Here is a 19,497-nt window from a genome sequence, read left to right on the forward strand (position 1 = left end):
GTTCATTTATAATAATGATAAGACCTTAGAGAAAATCATTTAATAATTACTCCTGACACTTCCCTGGGTCACCATTATACATTAGCTGCGTTTGCTTAAAACTTCTCCCCCACAATCTCTTAAAACTTCTCAATAGTAGCATAAATATAGTTCATTACTAAACAAATTCATAAACTATGACCTTAGATTTCAGCAGCACCATAAACTGCATCTCCATGCTTGGTAGATGTGCTCATAACCAATATTAGCCACATCTGAAAACATAGGAAACTCTACACATAATAAGAATTTTGCACTGAAGGAATCATTAAGAGTGATTCTCCTACCCAGATATGAACCCTATGAAATATAATCATAAACTTCAATGCAAGATGTGCCTATTGGCGCAACAGTGACATGACTGTTATATGAGTAACCAACTGCTCCCTGGTTGGGTTTGAGGTCTTTCCAAAATAGAGACCCACGCACAGTCCTGTGAATGAGAGCAAGAACCCATGGTGGAGATCTTGGTCCCTAGGTGGGAGCCTACTACTGTTTGTTATCTCCTTTGACATTATCAAAACACCTTCAAATATTGATGTTTACCAACTCAGAAAAAATGCTACTCCAAATCTTTCTCTGAGAAGTCTCTCCAAGTTATTCATAATAAAGGATGATGTAGGGCTCAGCCCTAAAAAAGGCATTTTGATACCCATTTAAGGCTCAGGCAATGTCACAAAGGAAGAAGCTGAAATAACATAAGAACTGGGGATTTGGAGAGTGGCTGTGAAATGCTACCCTATAAGCATGGCATGGTACTGTCAATCATAAAATCACAGCATTTGTGTCTAATGAGAATGAACTGACTCAGTGGGAGTCTACTGCTTCCAAGCCTGACCACATGAGTTCCTTTTCAGAGATCTACACATTGGAAGGGCACAATGGACCACTAAATGATGTTCTCTTTTCAACAGGTGGGCTTTGCATGTGTTCAACATCCCTTCACATACACAAATAAGTAAATATTGAAAAAATATCTGGGCATCTCAAGGAGTTAGAATAAAGGAAAGAAGATCCACATCAAAATCAGTAGAAGGGGATAGAGATAAAGATCATGGAAGACACAAGTAGGTGAAGATTCAAGCACAGCGATGATGAACCAGACAAACACTTCTTAGATAGGAGAAGCAAAATTAAAAACATCCAGTTATACAGATCTAGAAAAATAGATACAGGACTCAAATAAACAATATCATTAGCACTGATGTCACAGAAATGCAAAAGGTCATTAGTGACAGTTATGAGAGTGCAGATGCAAAGAGGTTGGCAACATAACAGAAATGGATGTCCTTGGAACATATGCAACACCCAAGATACATTCATGGAAACACAAAAATGATCGATGATGGAGACGTGACTCACCATTTAAAAGCACACACTGTTCTTGCAGAGGACTGAGTTTGGTTCCAGCATCTACACCAGACACCTCACAACCACCTATACCTACGGCTGTGGGAACCCAATGCCCCACCACCACACAGATGCAGATTCACATGCGCACGTGCGCACACATACACACACACACACACACACACACACACAGAATTATACACAAAGTGTACGAATATTTAGAATAGCAATGATACTCAATTCACAACAAAAATCCCCGTGTAAAAAAGATATCTGAACCCCCGTGAGCTCCCATGGACCCAAGTCTGACATCAAGGGAACCAGCATAAGACGGAACCAAGCCCCCTGAATGTGTGTGTGTCAGTTGAGGGGGATTAGGGAGTCTATGGGGCCTCTGGCAGTGGAAAAGCATTTATTACTAGTACACAATTGGGCTTTGGGAGCCCATTCTCTATGGAGGGATATTCTCTCAGTCTAGATACATGGGGGGAGGCCCTAGTTCCTGCCATGGATGCCTCACCCTCCATGAGGAGGTGATGGGGGTGGGATGGGGGCTGTTAGCAGGAATGGGAGGATGGGAGAGGGAACTGGGATTGGTATGTAAAATAAGACCGTTTCAATTTAAATAAAAATTAATAAGAAAATCTGTGAGCCAGACAGTTCATTGTAGAGTTCCATATGACATTTAAGGAGGCACAGACAAGAGTTCCATGAGTAACTACAGAACTAATCCATTTTAAAAATACATTTGCAAAACCTTAAAACAGTAATAAACCAAATTCAACAGTTTTTAAAAAATTTATCCACCACAATATTTACATTTCACAAGTGCCAAGGGAGTTCATTGTATACTGAGCAGTAAATGTGCTAGAATAGTTTTTGCTTCAGTGTGATCTAATACCTTAAAGAATAACTGGAAATGAACAGTTTTCTTATAATCATGTTTTGATGATTTGGTCCATGCTTGTTTGGTACTATGTACCTGAAGAAGATGTAATGGAAATGTGAGCATGTAGCAGAAGGGAGAAGGGCACAGTACGGAGGGTAGGGTGCAGACTATGACTGAAAGGGCAAGGCATTCCTTCCAGTGACTTATTCAGTATATTCTGGATTCTAAAGTCCCTATAATCTCCCACATGTCGCTCCAGTATCTGGAGAGGAAGTATTTAAAGCATCTAAATCCATAGAGTGTTTTCCATACTCAAACCTTAACATTCAATTCCTGACCCTAGAGGGTCATTTGCATTTCAGAGTGCTGGATGCATTTAGTTGTCTTCATTGCAGGGCCCATGAACTCTCCTCTCAAACTCTGCTTTGATGCTGATGGCCATGTTTAGACATCAGGTGGCTGTGTAACTTTCTAGGGGAGATGCTGATTGACGTGTACTTATCCTGGAAACCTATGAAGAGCAAAATAACACTTCTACCAAAGCTCAGCTTGGTGGACCAGTTAGTTTTCTGGAGTGTCTTACATGAGTATGAGTGAAGGATTACTTGTAGAGTGTGGATGGAGGATTACTTACAGGAATATGGAAGACTCAGGGACAGCTGCACCTTAAAAAGACCACTCCAGCGGGAAAGAAACTCATGAAAGCTGCAGTCTTGGTGCTCTCTGCAGGATCTGACGGTAGTAAGACATGTTAATCTGGAGAGTTTTCTCCAGGCAGCTTCAGCTGGTCAGAGCCTCAGGATCCTCCTTCCTTCCTCCAGAAGAAAGTTAGAAGTTTCACTTAGAAGGGACTTCCTTCACCAAAGCAGCTCAGAGCTGCCTGGAAGCAGGGGGTAACTACTTGACCCTACAATGAACTTCTGTCTTCTGAGTGAGGAGAGCCGTAAAGGGAAATAGTGTCTTATCCGACGTCCCTGGGCACCAGAGAATCCAACGTGATATCTTGTGGTATAAATGGTTTCCTATTCTGTAAGAAACTTGTGTTCACGCGATGCTCTGGGCCCCTGAATTCGGCGATAGTGGACCCCACGTGCTCATGCCCACTCCCTTAGTCTCCACATCTGCCTTGTCTCCATTCTGTGAAGTCGCCGGCTGCTCTTCACCCCCACCCAGGAAGCTTAAACAAATTGCTCCGCTTTCTGCATTCACTTATGTGACTGTCCATAGTTAATCTGGCCACACTTGTTTTTTTTAGTGCTGGTTTTGGGAAGAGATGACGCCAGCGAAGCACGATTTCCAACCTGCGGCAATGTCCTTATTCTTCGTTGATTATCTTTCTATTCACAGCTTTTTTTCCCCCACGACATCTTCAGTATCTGTTATTACATCCCCAGAAACAGAAGACAGGAAATGAAAAGGTAACTAAGATTTTCTTCTATAGAGACCAAGAGGAAGGAAGCGCCGAGAGAAACATGTGGCATATTTTATTAGAGAATAACTACTGTTACCTGGACAGAAGAAATATAGAGAATTTATAAGAATTCAGAATTGTATGCAGGTACCCATCGTTGTGGGAATGGGCCACGAGGAAGGTAGTGTTACTTAGTCAGGCTTACTATGGCACTGCCAATTTTTAGCCCAACACACACTCACATACAGAGACAGAGACAGAGACAGAGAGACACACACAGAGAGACAGAGTTTGTTTGAGAGAGAAATAGGATTAAAAGTAAATCAAAGAACATATTTGAACTTGAATGCCACTAGCATTTGTACATATGTTATTGGATTGGAAAATTCTGTTTTCATTCCCATCTGGGAGTCAGTACAGTACTGTATCAATCTGCAAAGGGGGTTGTTAGTAATAAAAGTTTATTTGGAGATAAAAAAGTAAAGAAAACATCAATTACCACACCAAGTTGCTCTCTTCCAGACTACAGTTCACATGTAGCTAAATCTATGTAGAATGAGAAATCAGCCTGGATGAGAAGCCATTGACAAGGCAGAGTGATGTCTTTTACCAGGATGCAGAAGAATGTGAAGAGAAAATATAAGAAGCTAATGGAAAATGAAAGTGTTTTATGTATTTCTGGAGCCTTCAAATGGTTTTTGTAAGAACTTTCTTGGAAAGAAAGTATTTTCCAAGCACTATCTCTACCCCAATATGACAAACTGGCCTTTCCCACTATCTCACACCAGTTTGCTTGTGTATTCTTATGTAGTGTAACTTCTGTGGAATGATCTTTCTGTCACCATAGATACTTCCAGAAAGGAAGGAAGTGAATAAATGTGAGTACATAGGTATTTGTGTTTTAAGTTAATTACATGATGTAGTGTGTTTCTATACATATGAAGAGTGACTGAAAGGAGAGACGTTTGTTAGATATTGACATGTCTGAGGGGAACTTGTCTCATCTCCCTGTTTCCACCTGACTCTGGTATGAGGAAGAGAAATCTGTGATCCTCTCACAGCAACCAGGATTCAGGGGATATTTCTATCCATTTCTATTTCTCAGCATCAAGGCAAATGCTGTCATCCAGTATAAAGAGAGGGCGATAAATATTCTATTTTTCAGAGCTTAAACTTTAGGAATCACTGTGTTGGAGAAGATAAATGGTGAGGGGAAGTTGGGAGTGTCTATAATCCTTTGGTTGGCATTCACCTTCTACACACATGTGAAGGTTTTTCTTAGGAACATGATGCAAGACACAATTGTAATGGGCAAATCAGAACATAGATATAGGCGACTGAAACTGTTAGTGAATCGGCTCTAGAGCTTGTGATCTCAGCAACATCACTATATGCAAAGTCTCAAATTCTCCAATACACATGTGCTGCTGGAGGCTGTTTGTTTAACCATGAACACCAGACAAGTCTGGAGTTTATAGTGCATTGAGTTTAATGAAAGGGACACAAACAAAACCACATTCATAAATAGACACGTGAGGTGTATTCGGTGCAGGGAATGAAATGACAAAGTTGGCCTGAGAGAGGATAAGAGATCTTGTGGCTTTCCTTCAATTCGTTAACCAGTCACAGAGCAGGACTGGGGGAGCATGTGATGGAGGCTTCAGCCATGATGTCCTTATCACTAATAGAGTATGCAACTTCTTTCTCCTTGGATTCTGCTTGCCAGGTTAGTCCTCAGCAGTGTGGATGATTGACAGTTGTCTTTTCTGAAGCAAGAAAGATCACATGCATCTAGCTGCCAACATCATTTGGCTCTATTTACATTTCCTCCACTCATTTGCTTGTATCCTCTTCCTCGATTTCAGAAATTTGCTGCAAAAACTCATGTGTTGGATTTGACTCACTCATTTCTTCTTGATGTCACCCCCTCCATGTGTAGTTAGCCAAGATACATAAATACTGGGTGTCTGCAGGGCTAACAAAGTAATACAACCCCCTTGAAACAAGTTTATGGGACACATCTTCAACCCATTCTCCTTGCCAGAAAAACAAGAATATGAACACTATTCTCCTCCTGAACTGTGGGAAACACTCATTCAATTTCAAATATACACACTTAGATTATTACACTTAACAGGCTGGAACTATTGTTTCTTTTGAATGCTTATCTTGTCACCAACAATCTTTTCCAGCATGCTGATAAGCCCAGTTTTTTTTTTAAATTTTATTTTCCAGTTTAAATTTAGATAAGAATCAAGGTTGCTTCACAAGTCAGTTCCAGGTCCCTCTCCCATTCCCTCCCTTCCTCCCGTGCCCTACTCCCCCCCCGTTATCCTCTCATTTCTCCAGGGAGGGTGAGGCCCTCCATGGGGGTGTCCATAGTGTGTCATTTCATATAGGGCAGGGCCTAGACCCTTTCCCAAGAGTTCTGGGTGAGAGTGCACCTCACATTGTTCTATTGGAGTCCAAAGTCCGTGTGTATACTTGGGATGGGTACTGATCTGCTGCCCAAGGCTCAATAGATTCCCTAGGCCTCTTCACTGACACCCAGATTCAGGGGGTCTTGATCAGTCCCATGCTGGCTTCCCAGGCTAATGCCTGGGATTCAAGAGTTAACCTTTGTCTGGTCAGCTGTTTCTGGGGGTTAAACCAGCCCAGTCTTAATCCCTTTGATCATCAGTCCTCCCTCTCTGTTACTGGCTTTCTTGAGTTCAGCTCAGTACTTAACCAAGGGAGTCTGCCTCTTCTTCGATCAGCCACTAAATAAAGTTTCTGTTTCCCAGACTCTCTGGCCATAGGATTGTAGGCTGGCACTCCCCAGATCTATGTCTAAAATCCATATATGAGAGAGTACATGCCATGTTTCTCTTTTTGTGACTGGGTTACCTCACTCAGGATGGTTTCTTCTAGTGTCATCCATTTGCCTGCGAATCTCATGATTCCATTATTTTTTTCTGCTGAATAGTACTCCATTGTGTAGATGTACCACATTTTCTCTATCCACTCTTCAGGTGAGGGACATCTAGGTTGCTTCCACGTTCTGGCAATTACAAATAAAGCTGCTATGAACATAGTGGAACAGACCTCTTTGTTGTATGAATGGGCATCTTTTGGATATATGCCTAAGAGTGGAGTTGCTGGGTCTTGTGGTAGGTTTATTCCCATTTTTCTGAGGAATCTCCAAACTGATTTCCATAGTGGCTGAACCAGTTGGCATTCCCACCAGCAATGGAGGAGTGTCCCCCTTTCACCACATCCTCTCCAGCATAAATTGTCATTGGTGTTTTTGATTTTAGCCATTCTGACAGGGGTGAGATGGTATCTGAGAGTTGTTTTGATTTGCATTTCCCGGATGGCTAAGGATGTTGAGCACTTTCTCAAGTGCCTCTCAGCCATTTTAGACTCCTCTATTGAAAACTCTCTATTTAGTTCTGCAGCCCACTTTTTAATAGGGTCCTTTGGTGTTTTGGAGACTTGCTTCTTGAGTTCTTTGTAAATTTTAGAGATCAACCCTCTGTCAGATGTGGGATTAGTGAATATTTTTTCCCATTCTGTGGGCTGCCTTTTTGTCTTGCTGACTGTGTCCTTTGCCTTACAGAAGCTTCTCAGTTTCAGTAGGTCCCATTTATTAATTGTTGATCTTACTGCCTGTGCTACTGGTGTTATGTTCAGGAAGCTGTCTCCTGTACCAATTCGTTCAAGGGTACCACCCACTTTCTCTTCTAAGAGGTTCAGTGTGGCTGGATTTATGTTGAGGTCTTTGATCCATTTGGACTTAAGTTTTGTGCATGGCTATAGACATGGATCGATCTGTATTCTTCTGCATGCCAGTCTCCAATTATGCCAGCACCATTTGTTGAAGATGCTTTCTTTATTCCATTGTATATTTTTAGCTTCTTTGTCAAAGATCAGATGTTCGTACGTGTGTGGGTTAATACCTGGGTTTTCAATTCGATTCCATTGGTCTACCTGTCTATTTTTGTGCCAATACCAAGCTGTTTTCAGGACTATAGCTCTATAATAGAGCTTGAGGTCAGGGATGGTGATGCCTCCGGATGTTGCCTTGTTGAACAGGATTGTTTTGGCTATCCTGGGTCTTTTGTTTTTCCATACAAAATTGATTATTGTTCTTTCAAGGTCTGTGAAGAACTGTGCTGGGATTTTAATGGGGATTGCATTGAATCTGTAGATTGCTTTTGGCAGGATTGCCATTTTTACTACATTGATCCTACCTATCCATGAGCATGGGAGATCTTTCCATTTTCTGAGGGCTTCTTTAATTTCTTTCTTTAAAGATTCAAAGTTCTTACGATACAGGTCTTTCACTTGTTTGGTTAGCGTTACCCCAAGGTATTTTATGTTGTTTGTGGCAATTGTAAAGGGTGATGTTTCTCTGATTTCTCTTTCAGCCCTTTTATCATCTGTATATAGTAGGGCTACTGATTTTCTTGAGTTGATCTTGTAGCCTGCCACTTTGCTGAAGGTGTTAATCAGCTGTAAGAGTTCCCTGGTAGAGTTCTTTGGGTCATTGATGTAAACTATCATATCGTCTGCAATCAGTGAAAGTTTGACCTCTTCCTTCCCAATTTGTATCCCCTTGATCCCCCTTTGTTGTCGTATGGCAATAGCTAGAACTTCAAGTACCATGTTGAAAAGGTATGGAGAGAGTGGACAGCCTTGTTTTGTTCCTGATTTTAGAGGAATTGCGTTGAGTTTCTGTCCATTTAGTTTGATGTTGGCTGTTGGTTTACTGTATATGGCTTTTATTATGTTTAAGTATGTCCCTGTTATCCCAGATCTCTCCAAGACCTTTATCATGAAGGGGTGCTGGATTTTGTCAAAGGCTTTTTCAGCATCTAGTGAGATGATCATGTGATTTTTGTTTTTCAGCTTGTTTATATGGTGGATTACGTTGATGGATTTTCGTATGTTGAACCATCCCTGCATTCCTGGGATGAAACCTACTTGATCGTGGTGAATGATTGTTTTGATATGTTCTTGGATCCGATTTGCCAGTATTTTATTGAGTATTTTTGCATCAATGTTCATGAGGGATATTGGTCTGAAGTTCTCTTTCTTAGTTGTATCTTTGTGTGGCTTGGGGATCAAGGTTATTGAGGCCTCATAGAAAGAGTTTGGCAAAGACCCTTCTGCTTCTATTGTGTGGAACACTTTGAGAAGAATTGGTATAAGCTGTTCTTTGAATTTCTGGTAGAATTCTGCACTGAGGCCATCTGGACCTGGGCTTTTTTTGGTTGGGAGACTTTTGATGACAGCTTCTATTTCCATAGGGGTTATAGGTCTATTTAAATTGCTTATCTGTTCTTGATTTAGTTTTGGCAATTGATAGCTGTCCAGAAAGTCATCCATTTCCTTTAAATTTTCGAATTTTGTGGAGTACAGGTTTTCAAAGTATGACCTAATGATTCTCTGGATTTCCTCAGAGTCTGTTGTTATGTCCCCCTTTTCATTTCTAATTTTGTTAATTCGCGTGTTCACTCTCTGCTGTTTGGTAAGTTTGGACAAAGGTTTGTCTATCTTGTTGATTTTCTCAAAGAACCAACTGTTCGTTGCGTTGATTCTTTGTATTGTTTTCCTGGTTTCTACTTTATTGATTTCAGCCCTCAATTTGATTATTTCCTGGCGTCTACTCCTCCTGGGGGGGTGTGCTTCTTTTTGTTCTAGAGCTTTCAGCTGTGATGTTAATTCTCTGGTATAACTGTTCTCCTGTTTCTTCATGTGAGCATTTAGCGCTATGAACTTCCCCCGTAGCACTGCTTTCAAAGTGTCCCATAGGTTTGGGTATGTTGTGTCTTCATTCTCATTGAATTCGAGGAAGTCTTTAATTTCTTTTTTTATTCCCTCTTTGACCCAGGGATGGTGCAGTTGAGCATTATTCAATTTCCATGAGTTTGTAGGTTTTCTGCAATTTGTGTTGTTGTTGAATTCTAATTTTAAAGCATGGTGGTCTGATAAGATGCATGGAGTTATTCCAATTTTTTGTAGCTGCTGAGGTTTGATATGTTGCCAAGTATGTGGTCGATTTTTGAGAAGGTTCCATGTGGTGGTGAGAAGAAGGTATATTCTTTTTTATGTGGATGAAACGTTCTATAGATATCTGTTAATTCCAGTTGGGTCATTACTTCTATTAGCCCTTTTGCTTCTTTGTTGAGTTTCTGTTTGGTATTCCTGTCTAGTGGTGAGAGTGGTGTGTTGAAATCTCCCACTATAACTGTGTGGGGCTTTAGATGAGATTTAAGTTCTAATAATGTTTTTTTAACGAATGTGGATGCCTTTGTATTTGGGGCATAGATGTTCAGAATAGGCACTTCCTCTTGGTGGGTTTCACCTGTGATGAGTATGTAATGACCTCCTTCATCTCTTTTGATTGATTTTATTTTAAAGTCTAGTTTGTTAGATATTAGGATTGCTACCCCGGCTTGTTTCTTGGGTCCATTCGATTGAAAAATTTTTTCCCAACCTTTAATTCTCAGGTAATGTCTGTCTTTAAGGGTGAGGTGTGTTTCCTGTATGCAGCAGAAGGAAGGGTTCTGTCTTCGAATCCAATCTGCTAGTCTGTGTCTTTTTATGGGTGAGTTAAGGCCATTAATATTGAGGGATATTAATGACCAATGATTGCTCATCCTTCTTCGATTTGCGATGGTTGTTGTTGGTGGAATTATGTGTGGAATTTCACCCCTTTGTTCTTTTGGCTGTTGGTAGAGAGAGATTCTCTAATGCTAAATGTTTTTCTGGTTGTAGTTAGCTTCCTTGGGTTGGAGTTTTCCTTCCAAAATTTTCTGTAGGCCTGGGTTAGTGGACACATATTGCTTGAATCTAGTTTTGTCATGGAATATCTTGTTTTCTCCATCTATAGTAATTGAGAGCTTTGCCGGGTATAGTAGTCTGGGCTGGTATCCATGGTCTCTTAGTGTAGGTAGAATATCTATCCAGGACCTTCTGGCTTTCAGCGTTTCCATGGAGAAATCAGGTGTAATTCTGATAGGTCTGCCTTTATATGTTACTTGACCTTTTTCCTTAGCTGCTCTTAATATTCTTTCTTTATTCTGTATGTTTGGGGTCTTGATTATTATGTGGTGAGGGGATGTTTTTTTGTGGTCCACTCTATTTGGTGTTCTGTAGGCTTCTTGTACCTTCATTGGCATGTCTTTCTTAAGGTTGGGAAAGTTTTCTTCTATGATTTTGTTGAATATGCCTTCTGCCCCTTTGAGCTGGATTTCTTCTCCTTCTTGTATACCTATTATTCTTAGGTTTGGTCTTTTCATGGTGTCCCATATTTCCTGGATGTTTTGTGTTAATGATTTGTTGGATTTAAGGTTTTCTTTGGTTGATAAATCCATTTCTCCTAGCATATCTTCAACACTTGAGATTCTCTCTTCCATCTCTTCTATTCTGTTGGTAATGCTTGTATTGGTAGTGCCTGTCTGTCCGGCTTTTCTATTTTCTGACTTTCTTCAGATTGTGTTTTTTTTAATGACTCTATTTCAGTTTTCAACCCTTGCAGTGTTTGCATTGCTTCTTGTAATTTTCTGTTTATCTGTTCGTCCGTTTGTTGCCTTTTATGAATTTTTTGGTTTGTTCTTTCTTCCATTTCTTGCATTTTTTGGTTTGTTTTTTGTTCCATTTCTCGCATTTTGTGCTTTGTTTCTTCTTCCATTTCCTGCCTTTTTTGGTTTGTTTCTTCTTCCATTTTTTCATTTTTTGCTTTGTTTTTTCTACCATTTCTTGCATTTTTTGCTTTGTTTCTTCTTCCATTTCCTGCCTTTTTTGGTATGATTCTTCTTCCAATTCTTGCATTTTTTGCTTTGTTTTTTCTTCCATTTCTTGCATTTTTTGCTTCATTTCTTCTTCCATTTTCTGCCTTTTTTGGTTTGTTTTTTCTTCCAATTCTTGCATTTTTTGGTTTGTTTTTTCTTCCATTTCTTTGAGGGATTTTCCAATATCCTCTTTTAGGGCCTCTATCATTTTCATGAAAGTGCTTTTAAGGTCGTTCTCTTCTGCTTCGTCCGCATTGGAATGTTGGGGTCTTGCTGGTGTGGAGTCTCTAGAATCTGGCGGTGTCATATTTGTTTTTCTGTTGCTGACTGTGTTTTTGTATTGTCTCTTTCCCATCTCTTCTTCTAGTGGGTACAGAAAGAGCCCCTTACTGGTCTGGGGACCAGCGTTCCCTTTTGGTGGGTGCTAGCAAGTCCAATAATCTGGTGGTTCTTCTATTCCTTGTCCGAATGCTGGTCCCGTGGGTGGAGAAGAAGAACAGGAATCTGGGGCGCTTATCCTCTTACCTGGTCCCCTGGACCCTATGCTGGGTCCTGTTGTACTTGATCCAGAACAGCTACTCCCCTGGTCTCCCTGGGTCCACTGGTTTCCTGGTCTCGTTGGTGGGAGAGAAGACCTGGGATCTGGGTGCTTGGCTCCCGCCGGGATTGGGAGCTCTGTGCAGTTCCCAGGGGATCTGCAGGCACTGGAGCACAGGCCGGGAAGCCGGCCTGTTTACCTGATGCTGCTGGAAGAACCGCCGCTTCGCTGGTCTCCCAGCCTCCTCTCCTTTCCTGGTCTCTTTGGTGTGAGCGAAGATCCGGAGTCTGGGGTGCTTGGCTCCCGCTGGGATTGGGAGCTCTGTGCAGGTCCCAGGCGATCTGCAGGCACTGGAGCACAGGCCGGGAAGCCGGCCTGTTTACCTGATGCTGCTGGAAGAACCGCCGCTTCGCTGGTCTCCTAGCCTCCTCTCCTTTCCTGGTCTCGTTGGTGTGAGCGAAGATCCGGAGTCTGGGGTGCTTGGCTCCCGCCGGGATTGGGAGCTCTGTGCAGGTCACAGGGGATCTGCCGGCACTGGAGCACAGGCCGGGAAGCCGGCCTGTTTACCTGATGCTGCTGGAAGATAAGCCCAGTTTTTTATTTCTACTAATTTCCTCCCCAATATTTAAATTGGGAGTAAAACACCCCCTATTTCACCCAGGGGAAGCAGCAGGCTTATTTAATAATTGCCCCTGACATTGCCTTGCCTCACCTTGATAGATCAGCTGCATCGCTGTCTTTGTCACAATCACCTTAAAATTATCCTAGTACAGAAATACAATTCATTACTAATCACATTCATAAACTATGACCCTATATCTCAATAGCACCATGTAGCACATCTCTTGTTTGGTAGACATGCTCATGACCAATATTAGCCCCATCTGCAAACATAGGAATTTCTTTACCCACAACAAGAATTTTTCACTGAAGGAATCATAAGGAGTGATTTTCTTATCCAGCTATGAACTCTATGAAATATAATCCTAAACTTCCAGGCAAGATGTGCCTGTTCGTGCAACAGTGACATGACTGTTATGTGTGTAACCAACTGGCCCCTTGTAGGATTTGAGGCCTTTCCGAAATAGAGATCTATGCATAGTCTTGTAAATAAAGGCAGGAATCCATGATGGAGAAGATCTTGGTCCCTAGCTGGGAACATACTGCTGTTTGCTATCTCCTTTTATGTCATTAAAACACTTTCAAATATTGATACTTAGTAGCTTAAAAATGCTAGTTGGCCCTTTATCTGAGAAGTCTCTTTTTGCAGTGAATGGAGTGGAATCCAACGACCTACGGCTGCACAAGATATTCAGAATAAAGAATGATGCAGGTCTCAGTCCCAAATAATGCATTTGCCCTGCTCCTACAAGGCTCATGGAATGTTGCTAAAGAGGAGGCTGAAACAATATAAGGACTGAAGATAGGGAGAAGGGCTTTGAAATGTCATCATATAAGCATGACATGAAGATGTGAATCATAAAGTCACAAAAATTGTGTGTAGTGGCACTGGACCTATACAAGTTGGGCTCACTGAGCAGTCAGATTTGGATAGAGAAGATGCTTTTATCATCTTGCCATGTGCTGTTGAACTATTGACAGATATCAGATTCTGGAAGAAGGAAATCATTGTATTTAGTTATCGAGCTCCATGGAACTTACTAGGTTGAAATGGCTAGTTGGAAACCCATAAAGATCATCCTAGTTTAATTCTGGATTGCCAAAGAAACAAAAGGCATCAATATGAAAAGGATGTCTGTAAGACAAGGTGGGGCTGGCAAGGATGGGAGGGAAAAAGAGAGAGGGTGGGGAAAGGGTGTACGCAGAATGCGTATCTCTTCATGAACTTCTCAAAAGGTGCTAATAAAAGTATTTCTGTGACATCTGCTCAAATCTTCAACTACAATAAAACTCCCTCTTCTTTATTACTTCCTCCTTCTCTTCGTTCCTTCCTTCATTCCTTCCTTCGTTCCTTCCTTCGTTCCTTCCTTCCATCATTCATTTGTTGAGTCTATATCTCATGACTACTCACTCTAACTTGTACATGGAAATAGGCTCATGTAACTAACTAACTAACTAACTATATATATACATACATATATATATGTATATATATATATATATATATGTATGTCTTCATGTACCCATATCCATTTCGTACTCACAGAGTACAGTGATCCCTACATCTGTCTTAGCAAGAGGTGACATTATCTTCATATCTCTGTTAAGAGAAGCTTTCCTTGAGAGGAGCCTTCCCGCCCGCCTGGTTCTAAAGCCGCATCAGTCCCAAATAAACACACAGGAGGCTGTATTAATTATGAAGCTATTGGCCTTACTTGTTTCTTACTGGCTAGCTCTGACTTAAGTAATTACCCCATAATTGTTAATCTAAGTATTTCTCTTACCGGAGAATGGTTCCGGGCTTCCTACCCCCATGGCATTACATCTTGACTCTCTTGTGTTTCTCCTTCCCAGAGTTCTCCTGGACTCCTAGTCCCTCCTATCTTGGTTCCCTATAGGCTCATCAGTACTTTATTGACAAATGCACAGGACTTCCCCCCAACATCTCCTCTTTTCTGTTTAAACAAAAAGAAAGGTCTTAACTTTAACACCGTCAAATTATACATAACAGAACAGTTATCAAGTAAGAACATAGTTACAATATTTTAGCAAGATTTAAAGAAAATATCATCCATCCCATCCTTGTGAGTCCAAAGTCCTATATGTAGCTTATCTTTTATCATAACTAAGGAAAACTATAATTATAACTATCTGTCTTCAACTCCATCAAAGACCACAGAAGGATGATATATAAACACTAGGATTGATAGAGACATCTTACTGCCTGGACAGTCACCTGAAGTTCCACTGTAACGTTAGGGCATCCATCTTCAGCCCATAGGCCACAATGTATCCAGAAGATTTCTCAGCCAAGCAGGAAATTTCAAAACTGTCCATCTGCATCAGCAGTCTGTCAGTATTTTTTCTGTGTCCTGCAGAATGTACCGTAGACTCTTCCATGAAGCAGGAACCCTGTAAGACTCAGTTCAGCAGTCACTTTCCTGTGGGTCCTGCATGTCCAGATTATACAACAACAGTCAAACAGTCTAGGTAAGAGCAGTTTCTTGCCCAAATGGCTAATCTTGCCATGTTGAAAGCAAACTCCATAACGAGTTTCTTTGATGCCCATTTTCCTCTCAGACATAATTGGTGCTGCCAGGAGCAGACATTTCTCATTGTCAAGAAATACCCTAAACCATTTTAAATGCCATTTTCTGAAGGTCTTTGAGAGGTTTGAAGACTGTTTATCTGTTTCAAATACATCTCTATATATCTAGAAAACCTAACTTACCTAACTATAAATTCTAACTATTATAAGTAACTATCTATAGTCTGTATTCAATTATGCATTACATTTTAAAAGATCAGTATAAGCACAATACTAAATCAAGAGGAGAAATATACATATCACAAAATTGACCTTGAATTTGTGTCAATAAATCAAAAACAATACCCATACCATAATTCCCCTTTTTACCATTAAAAGAGATTGGCTGTGATCACTAGCCAAGTATAAACAATCCCATTTAAATGAAAACAAAGGTTTATAAACAAGATGGGAATTATGATGTCGCTCATTCCAAACTGCTTCGTGCTGGAAGGGGGCGCTGTTCATACCATGGGGATCATGACAAAACTCAGAAACCTGTATAAGTCCGTATTTTCGGTGTCTGTAAAACTGCATCATCTTAGCTGTTTCGATTGTTGGAACACCTGGTCCACTGCTTCCGGGGGTCTTGGTTCGTCGAACCACAGAAGCCTTGAAGGAATCCTCAGCTTTTCATTTTCTGTGGAAACATAAATAAAATCTCCTTTCCCAAATAACATATCCTTATACTTAAATTTTGAAGTCAAGGCATTTTTAAAAGATAGAAGTTGGATTAATTTAGCAGCATTCATAATCAAGTGTACTTTAGTAGCTGTGGCTTCCTGAGCAATAAAAAAAACTGAAAAACATAATAGCGTACAGTATCCAGACTCTCTATGTATATTCCATCTTTACGTGGCTTATTTATTTATCTATTATTACTTTATTTATTTTACTTTTATTTTTCTTTGAGACAGGGTTTCTCTTTGGAAATCTGCCTGCCTCTGCCTTTGAAGTAAATCCTACCGGCGTGTGCCACCACAAAGCCGGGCTTTTTTATTTACCACTTTGCTGTTTCATTTTTTCTCTCAATCTCACGTATATTTTTAAACACACTGTAAACTTTTAAAGGTTTTGTTCATCCAAGTCTGACTTTACTGTAAATCTTTATGTTTTTCTGGCCACGTGTCTTATCTGTTAAAACCGCGGCTGTTTTAAACTGCCGGTTTTTCGTCAAGATGGCGGGCGTAAGCGTGACTCCAGCTTACCGCCTCAGTCCATGGTGACATCCAGCAAAAGCTGCCATTTCCAGCTGTTCATACACACCTTTCAATCATTAGCAGAGTCTCTTAAAACAACCTTGTTGGCTGTTTTTTTTTTTTTTTTTAATGCCGAGTCAGGAAGACTCCGGTAAGCGCGCCATGAGAATCTCAGCTCGTCGCTAGCAAAACAGAGCACACCTGAGAAAAATGCTGCTACCAAAAATCTGTGCTTCTCTCTGTTCTTCTGTTTCTAAAATTCCTTTAAAGCTTTTGTTATTTTGTGTGGAAATTCATGATCCCACTCCTCATCACCATTTTGTTAAAAGAAGCTTTTCCTTGTGAGAAACCGTTCTGCCCGCCTGGTTCTAGAGCTGCATCAGTCCCAAATAAACACACAGGAGGCTGTATTAATTATGAAGCTGTTGGCCTTGCTTGTTTCTTACTGGCTAGCTCTGACTTAAGTAATTACCCCATAATTGTTAATCTAAGTATTTCTCTTACCGGAGAATGGTTTCGGGCTTCCTACCCCCATGGCATTACATCTTGACTCTCTTGTGTTTCTCCTTCCCAGAGTTCTCCTGGACTCCTAGTCCCTCCTATCTTGGTTCCCTATAGGCTCAACAGTACTTTATTGACAAATGCACAGGACTTTCCCCAACATATCTCTATCATGATTTCCTTATTATAACTTGGATGGACCTACCCAGTCACTAAAAGTGGGCATGTATTTTGACTGAGAATTTCAGATTTTCTTCTCCTGACAGAAGCAGAGATGAGGCCAGAGATCAGCATGCTCAGACCTTTGTCTTGCTTTAAAGACATAATAGAGCTGAGGACATTGGGTTAGAATGTTGAGAGTATTGAACGTCCTATTGTAATTAGAGGATTTTGTCAAAGTATAGAGACATCAGGATGAGGAGACTCCCATCATCAACTTACTGACTATGAACACCTTGGTGAGGCTGCAGGAAATGGACTGTTTTCTATGACTGGGCTTCTATGTAAGCAAGGATGTTGTCTCTGTCTAAATATGGCAAATTTTTATGGGCTGACTTCCACATCATCTGGTGTCGTGTTATAAATTCACCATCACTTTGTATATCACACTATCTTAATCTCTAGGTTCGTTACTTCTGTGTCTCTTTTTCCCTACACTGCAGGCCTTATCATGCTCAGTGTCATTTCTTCTGAGACTTCCCTGTTTGTCTTTCTCCTATCTGGGATGACTAATTCTATCTAAAACATCAGTCAGGTAGCATTTACCCTGCTCTGGATTATATATCTAGTGCTTAGCATCCTGTAAGAGACTGATATGGCTGGATACATAAAATAGTTGGTTATGAATTACATCTGTCAAATTATTTCATTACAGACCTTTGGATGACTATTTTATTGTAAGTTCTCTGGACTTTGCCCACCTTTGCTTCTCAGGACCTTTGAAGTACCAGGCAGATATGCATGATAAGGCTATATGTGGCTCTTATGCTCAGGGTGCTGTTCCTCCTCATCTATAAACTGTTCTCATGCATCTTTTGTTCCCTACTCTTCTAGGTTCAGACTGACTTGGGCATGTTCTTTGGTTTTTCTTCATGCCCATTGATGCTATTTTTTTTCTCAGCAGATGTGACAACAGTATCAGCTATTTCTGCCTTGACTCTTAATTCTATGTCACAACCTCATCTGTGATAGAACTTCTAGTTGATTACCTAGAGGCCTTTGTAGAACACTGTTCTAGAGGGTGACTGTGGATCTGGTCTTCTTAAGGAACACTGAGGAGGTAGAAAAGCAGTAGAACAGTGATAAATGCTTTGCTTTGGGTAAACATGTGCTTTGAGAGATGTTGCTCTTATCCATTTGGAAGGTTTCCTTTACTTTTCTTCTCCTTGGCCCCTGATCTCATAATAGTTAAGATAACAAACATCTTCTCGAGAATTAAGCATGACAGGGCCTATTAATCAAAAGTGATTTCAGTGTCCCTAGAATCACCTTATCCTTGTATGAGTATCAAAAACTCTTGGGCCTTGAGTTGTCCCCATTCTCCTACCTACAAAATATTGGAAGCAATACACAAATTTCCAGTTTCTTTAGATCACAGCACCTACTACACATAGAATGGCCATCCTGTTTCTAATGAGTTTCTTTTCATCTATTCCAATATCTGTCTCATGAAAATTATAGATTTTATTTCTGTCTCCACAAAATATAGTCTTCTTGATTATCAGCAGGCATTGCACTACACTTCCAGTCAACAAATATTAGGTGAATAAGTGAACTTGGTGATTTAAAAAGCACTGATGCATTTTTCATAACTGAAATGTGTTTGATAGGTGCTCAGAACTGTCAATTCATTCAACACCAAAAAAATCTAAAAGGTCATACACTATGATTCTTGTCAAGTTACTTCAAGAAATTTTCACCTTCACATTTGGAGGCAGATTTTCCTTAAGTGCCATTACTTTCAAGTACTGACAAGATTTTACATATGTGCCACCAATTCACAGTTTTAGATCATATATAACATATTCTCACATTTTATTTCATATCCCTTTAACAAAAATCAGGAAAAAGTGATATCATAACCAATGGCATTATAAAGTTCACATAGTTTTGACAGAGCAAAGATCAAGCAGCAGCTGTACTTAGGAAACAAATCTACTAAAACATCACATGGGGATAGCAATAATCTACAGTATTATAGACATAGTAAATGCAGTACATGAATTGAAGTTGACACTTAGTATGCATTGAATTGTTGAATGAGAACTTAATTTCTTTACCCTATGGAATGTCAAATCCTACTGTAATTCATATCCTACTACTTCCTAGTTATGAAGACAATCAGCCAACCAATCAACCTAATACACAAGCATGCAAACCCAGTGAATAATCCTTTTTCCTTAAAACGCAAATGGATGACACTAGAAGAAACCATCCTGAGTGAGGTAACACAGTCACAAAAAGAGAAACATGGCATGTATTCTCTCATATATGGATTTTAGACATAGATCTGGGGAATGCCAGCCTACAATCCCATGGCCAGAGAGTCTGGGAAGCAGAACCTTCATTCAGTGGCTGATGGAAG

This window comes from Mesocricetus auratus, unplaced genomic scaffold (genome assembly GCF_017639785.1).
Source record: "Mesocricetus auratus isolate SY011 unplaced genomic scaffold, BCM_Maur_2.0 Super-Scaffold_100030, whole genome shotgun sequence".
In the NCBI taxonomy this organism is placed as follows: Eukaryota; Metazoa; Chordata; class Mammalia; order Rodentia; family Cricetidae; genus Mesocricetus; species Mesocricetus auratus.